Source organism: Pristis pectinata, chromosome 6 (genome assembly GCF_009764475.1).
Source record: "Pristis pectinata isolate sPriPec2 chromosome 6, sPriPec2.1.pri, whole genome shotgun sequence".
Lineage (NCBI taxonomy): Eukaryota > Metazoa > Chordata > Chondrichthyes > Rhinopristiformes > Pristidae > Pristis > Pristis pectinata.
Genome location: NC_067410.1, coordinates 39745691 through 39752152, shown reverse-complemented (window position 1 = coordinate 39752152; position 6462 = coordinate 39745691).

Below are 6462 nucleotides of genomic sequence, written 5' to 3'. Positions count from 1 at the left end.
AAGTACATTTAAATTTTAGAAGTAAAATATTAAAATAATGTAAAAGGATTTTCTTTCAGTGAAGGTGAATGACTCCATTCAAATAGAGAGCTGCACGAGATGCATCATAATGCTGAGGAGCTAGATACAAAGTGCATCCTCAGAGCAAAATATTACAGAATGCCTCTGAACTCAATGGTGAGTCGAGAAGCAAGCCAAGAGGTCAGGTGTTCCTGCAGTACACAGACATTGAAATCTGGAGTGTGCACTGCAGGTAGCTGGTGGTTCCCTATGTAACGGCCAGCTAGCTGTCAATGCAATCCAGCTCAAAGTGACCAGAAATTAAGTTATTCCTACAAAAGACCAGGTGCTAAGTTGTTTATAGAAACACAACTAGTCATCTCGGCCTATTGTGCACACCATGTTGGTATTTTTCCCCATTAAACTGACAATGAAAACTAATTATGACGTTAATCTCTGAATCATGCAAGGAAAGAATAACCTCAAACATTTCATTACTTCTACTGAATAAAACCACAATCCATTTAAAAATAAATTGGTCTTTAATCATAGAAGATTAAACCAAGTCCTCATGCAATTGTCATTCTAAATCGCAAGTATCAATTTTAGCTTTCCAAAATAATTTTAAAGTGAAATAATCAAATTTATAGGGGAAATATTCTAATGTTCAAAATGTCTTGCTACCATTAATCTTAGTGATATCTAGGAAATTCTCTGAAGTTTGTGTACTGTTTTAGAAGTACGTAGATAGCCTGAAGACTTGCTCTTTCCAGCAGTATCACCAAATGGATATAATGATACCTTCAGTGAAATAAATGCTTCTGGCTTTTTTTTTCTGGAGGGGGGGTGGTGTTTCAAATGTTTCCCTTTTTCCATCTGTCATATTTTCAGTGTTTTCTTTCGATTTTCCTCTGCATTACGAGCTGTTGACACAAGAGACTTTAATCACAGGATAAAAAACTTCCCACGTTCCACATGGTTGGGTTACAGTTAGTTTATTAATGACCTCAAACGAAAACAAAATCTAACCCCCTCTTGCTTTTAGTGGCTAGAAGATGGGGTGAGTGAGAGATTACCTGTTAGATAACAAGGTTTCTATTGTATACTATCCTGAAGAAGAGGTAGTTTAAAAATGCCTGGAGATACGATTAGTATTCAAGCTCCATGTGGATTTGGGTTCTATGAAGAATTGGGATTTGCTGAGGAGTAAATAGACAAAAGTTTACTTTCCTCCGATTATCTTTTTAGCAATGGAGGATATGTGAAAGTACCACTGAAAGTCAGAAGAGCATGATGAGAGCAGGGCTGTAAATTCTTAAAGGACAATGATTTAAGCAACTAGCACTTCTTGCCTCTTAACAGAATTACAAAAGGGTTGGAGAAATTAACTTTCAAGAATTAAACAACTAAGCTTTTCCACAGAAGGGATGAAGGAGACTTTGAGAAAGGAACAATGGAAATATTAGACCACGTTATACTGTTAAACAAACCATAAAGCTAAGGGTGCTCACTCAATTTAAGCATAAAGAAGGAGAAAATACATCGTAAAATGCCAATTTTTAAAGGAGGCTGTCCAAGTTGCACCATTCTGTCATTTGCCATAGCAGCTTGCCATCTACCTTACCATAAGCAAGCACACAATGAAGTTATTGTATAGTAGCTACTCATTCTAAATTTTACATGTAAAGGCAATTCTGAGGAAACAGATAAAACTTCAGATGTTGGAATCTGAAACAGGGTATTGAGTTCAAGAGCCGTAAGGTAATGTTGCAGCTCGATAAACTTCTGGTTAGGAGTATTGTGTTCATTTCTGGTTGTCTCATTATAGGAAGCATGTGGGAGCTTTAGAGAGGGTGCAGAGGAGATTTACCAGGATGCTGCCTGGATTGGAGAGCACGTCTTCTTAGCATGGGTTGAGCGAGCTTGGGCTTTTCGCTTTGGAGATGAGGAGCATGAGAGGTGACGTGATAGAGCTGTACAAGATGACAAGAGGCATAGATCAAGTGGATGGTCAGACTTTTTCCAAGGGTGAAAATGGCTAACACAAGGGGGCATAATTTTAAGATTAGAGGAAGGTAGAAGGGGAGGGATGTCAGAGGCAAGTTTATTTTTACACAGAAAGTAGTCTGTGCATGGAACGCACTACGGACAGACAGCTATGTGGGAGGGAAGGGTTAGATAGATCTTAGAGTAGGATAAAATGTCAGCATAACATCGTGAGCCGAAGGGCCTGTACTGTGCTGTATTGTTCCATGTTCTCATTCATTTCACCACTAATTGATCACCCCTGATTGCTTTTAGAGGTGTATGCCCTACTGCTTCCCAATCCCCTCACTGCAGTTAATGGACCAGATTGGGCTGGTTGCTTGCTGGCACTTCTGTTGTGACTAGTTTGTTCTTGAATTGTGCAATGTGGAAGTTGGGAAATGAGCTGGAGGTCAGTTGCTGGTTCGTTTGTCACTTGCTTTGCTGCTTTACTCCCCACCCCAAGGTCTGTGGCAAGTTGCAAACCTCCTGCTAGATGCACTTTCCATTGGCCCCTGAGCTTTACACTAATTATGGCAAGCATATGTCATGTAGCCCCACTTATTTGAATGGACTCACCGACTGAGGTTAGAAAGGTCAGTGTGGATAAATGGTTTTGTGTTTTCTTCATTTTACTTGATCTTCCTGTTTTTAATTCACTACCATCACTTAAGTGTTTCAAATAAATATAACTTTCCTCTACTAATTAAAAAATTGCTTATGACTATTTCAAATGCTTTGAAAAGGCCTTTGACAGCAGTGAGGTGCCAAGAGGTCATCAAGGTGGATCTGCCGCCTGAGACAGAGTTGCCCTCATGAACTGCTCCACTTTACAGGACAGCAACGTCAGCGAGGCTTAGAACCACTAGACCAACAGGGCCGTAAAAGTGCAACAGCACAGATGGTGAGTGCAATATGCAGGCTGGACTGAGCACAATCTTGTCCAGTGACTCAACTCTCAGCATATAGTGCAAAAAAGAAGTTTCAGACTGAAGGATGCATGGGCAAGTCTAACAGCAGATACCATTTGTACTGTGTTAAAGTATATATCAAGTATATGCACAAAAAGATATGATTACAGTTTTTTTCCTGGCCAGTCATAATATGTAAAACCAAATACAAATACTACCATAACAGGTTTATTCTAATCCTATTTCTCATACAAAGCAGGATACATGAAAAAGATAACCAATATAGCTAAAATATTAACAAAATGTACTTGCATAATTTTTCACACCAGATCCAAATGTGCCATTCATCTTCATTCAGATATTTCACCTTAAATGATACTAAAACTTCATATTTGCAGTGTGTTTTTTTTTGAGGTGCAAAGTCAATGTAGAAGGTGTATACCAACACTTTCAGAATTTATCAAAGTTAAAAATGCACAGAATATGAATGGTTAGAAAGTATACCTTAGCAGTGTCAAATTACCTTGAAGCTATATTGAAAAGAAATAATTAGAGCAAGGAGTTCTCTTAACTTTTAGGCTCTGCCCATAGAAAAGTATGCCGTTAAGCAGAGATTTCAAAATATTGGCCAGAGGAAAACAAGTCTTTTGGTTCATGTAGATGGTACTGAGATTAAGTTTGCCTTGCATTGTTTTATTTAGCAGATAAACTAAAAGGCTGAAAAATTTCAGTTGTATTGCCAGCAAACACTGCAGTTGAGAACCATCTTCTGGGACATTAAAGGCACAAACCTGAAGTACCCAAAATAAACCAATCCCTCGGACTTGTTCAATGAAGCAAATCTTGGGAATTGCTGGAAGTTACCCTTAGAACTATTAGTATTTCAGCTTATTGGCAGATGTGAATGAACTTGGATACCAATTTGTTTGTCTTCCACTAAGCCTTCTGTGGAGTAAGCTGCATTCTCTGTTGCAATGCACAGCTCAGCACCCTAGTGGGATCTTCAAGCCCAAGGACTGGAATTAAAACCCCTGCTACCAGTGATCCTAGCAGCACCAACCTGAGTCAGCACTGCAGGAATGAAAGAAGTTATATTAATACCTTGCTAAGCATGACAGAAGTAAAACCATGTGCCGAGAACAATTGATTGCATTGGGTACACCAATTTACAACTTGCAGATGGATGGAAATTAGCAAGACAGCCTGAATATCACTTTGGTTCTGATCCTTGGATGCACCAAAAGCCTTTCATCCCTTCAGCCCAGATTTTAACCCTGCTCTCAGAGGTGCAGAGTGCTGAACTCAAGGAAAGTCCAAGCTTTGTGGGCTTATTAGAAACATTTTGTTAATGTACAAGCAACACATCAGAAGACCCCTCTCCCCAGTCAGTTGGAAGGTTTACTGACATACAACCTCTACCTTTTTTTTTAAAAAAAGCAAATGAGCTACAGTGCATTGCCAGTGTCCTGGATTTCCAACTTCTACCTTTCTTCTTTGACACCAGTGAAATTCAAATGTGGACCAGCCCCTTACCAAAGCACAGCAGCCTTGTGGATTAGCCACCTGTCCAAAGAATGCTGCAAGTAACAGTGGCTCACTGATCAACAGATCTGTCCCTTGTGATGACTAAAGACAAAATATACAAATATTAGATCTATATCCTTCTATGCCTGGCCCATTCAAATACATGTCTAGATGGTTCATAAATGTAATAATTGTATCTGATTCCACTACCAGTGTGTTATAGCTATCTCTTTAAAAATTCCTTCAGATCCCCTTTAACATTCCTTCCTCACAGCTTAAAATTATGCCCTCTTGAATTTGATAGCCCTACCCTGGGAAAAAGATTCTGACGACCTTATCTGTGCCTCTGATAATTTTATATACTTCTATCATATCACCCCTCAGCTCCCTTTACTCCAGGGAAAACAAGCCCAGCCTATCCAATCTCCTTTACACTCTCTTCAGCAACCGGAACTGCACTGCACACAATACTCCCAAGTGCTGTCTAACCAATATAATCTTCTACCTTTTATATTGTGACCTGACCAATGAAGGCAAGCATGCTATATGCATTCTTTGCTACCCTGTGTTGCTACTTTAGGGGAAGTACAGACTTGAACCCTAAGGTCTCTCTATTTATCAATGCTCCTCTGTGCCCTACCATTTATGTATATATCCCATCCCTGCCTGTCTTCCCAAAATGCACTTACACTTGTTGAGATTAAATTCCATCTGCCAATGTTCCACCCAACTTTCCATCTATATCCTGCTGTACCCTTAGACAACCTGCCCCACTATCCACACCAATTTATGTGTCATCTGCAAATTTACTTATACCCCCTACATTCACTTATACCCCCTACATTCACATCCAGGTTGTCAATATTGCATGGTAACATCAAAGGTCTCAACACTGATCTGTGCAGTACACCACTGGTCACCCATTTCCAATTAGGAAAACATTCTTCCATCAATCTATGCCTCCTATCACCAAACCAATTTTGGATCCAATTCACCAGCTCATCTTGTGCCTTAACCATTTGGACCAGTCTACGATGCAGGACCCTATCTTATGCCAAACAGCTACTACCCTGCCTTCATCAATCTTCTTAATTACCCCCTCAAAAAGTCTCTGATACAATTTGCACCATTTCTGCTGTTAACACAAGAATGGACCAGTGGATAACAATTTTGAATAGAAGGGGCAATGCCTGGTATAAAGCTATTTGTTCCAATTTTAAAAACGTAAAAGGACTTTCAAGAATCTGTCAAGTACTTAGGCTGCCAAATTAAACCCTTGTGGAGATGTCTTCATTGAAATTCAGTGCAGTGGAGGTTGTAATTCTGGCTGCCCCATCACAGGCAGGATGTGGAAGCTTTGGAAAGGAGACAGAAGAGATTTACCAGGATGCAGCCTGGATTAGAGAACATGAGCTTTGAGGTTGGACAAACTTGGGTTGTTTTCCCTGGAGCATCAGAGGCTAAGAAGTCCGATAGAAGTTTATAAAATTATGAGACAGATAGCATGGACAATCAGAATCTTTCTTCCCCCAGGCTGGAAATGTCAAGTATGAGAGGACATGCATTTAAGGAGAAAAGGGAAAAGTTTTTTTTTAAAAAAACAGAGTGATAGATGCCTGGGCCATCAGGGGTAACAGTGGAAGCAGATATGATAGCAGATACAACTTTTCAAATTGCCAAGTGTTTGAAAAGTAGCCTCCAGCTTTTCCACAGCACTGCTAAATCCACTTAGCTAAATGTAAATTTGGGACTCCCTCAAAAATCCACTTTTAAAGCAGCATCTCACAGTTATCTTTTCTTTTCACACCCATAACTTATCTGCTCACATCAACGACATTGATCTTCAGGGCAGAACAGACGCATTCGTTAAATCACAATTTATCCATGCAAGATTGAGATTATTTTCTTTGTGTTTTTGTGACTCAAGTTAAAAGATCAGGTAAACCAACAGCACAAATGTACATTTGTTCATAATCCAAAAAAGGCAAAACAAGACCATTCA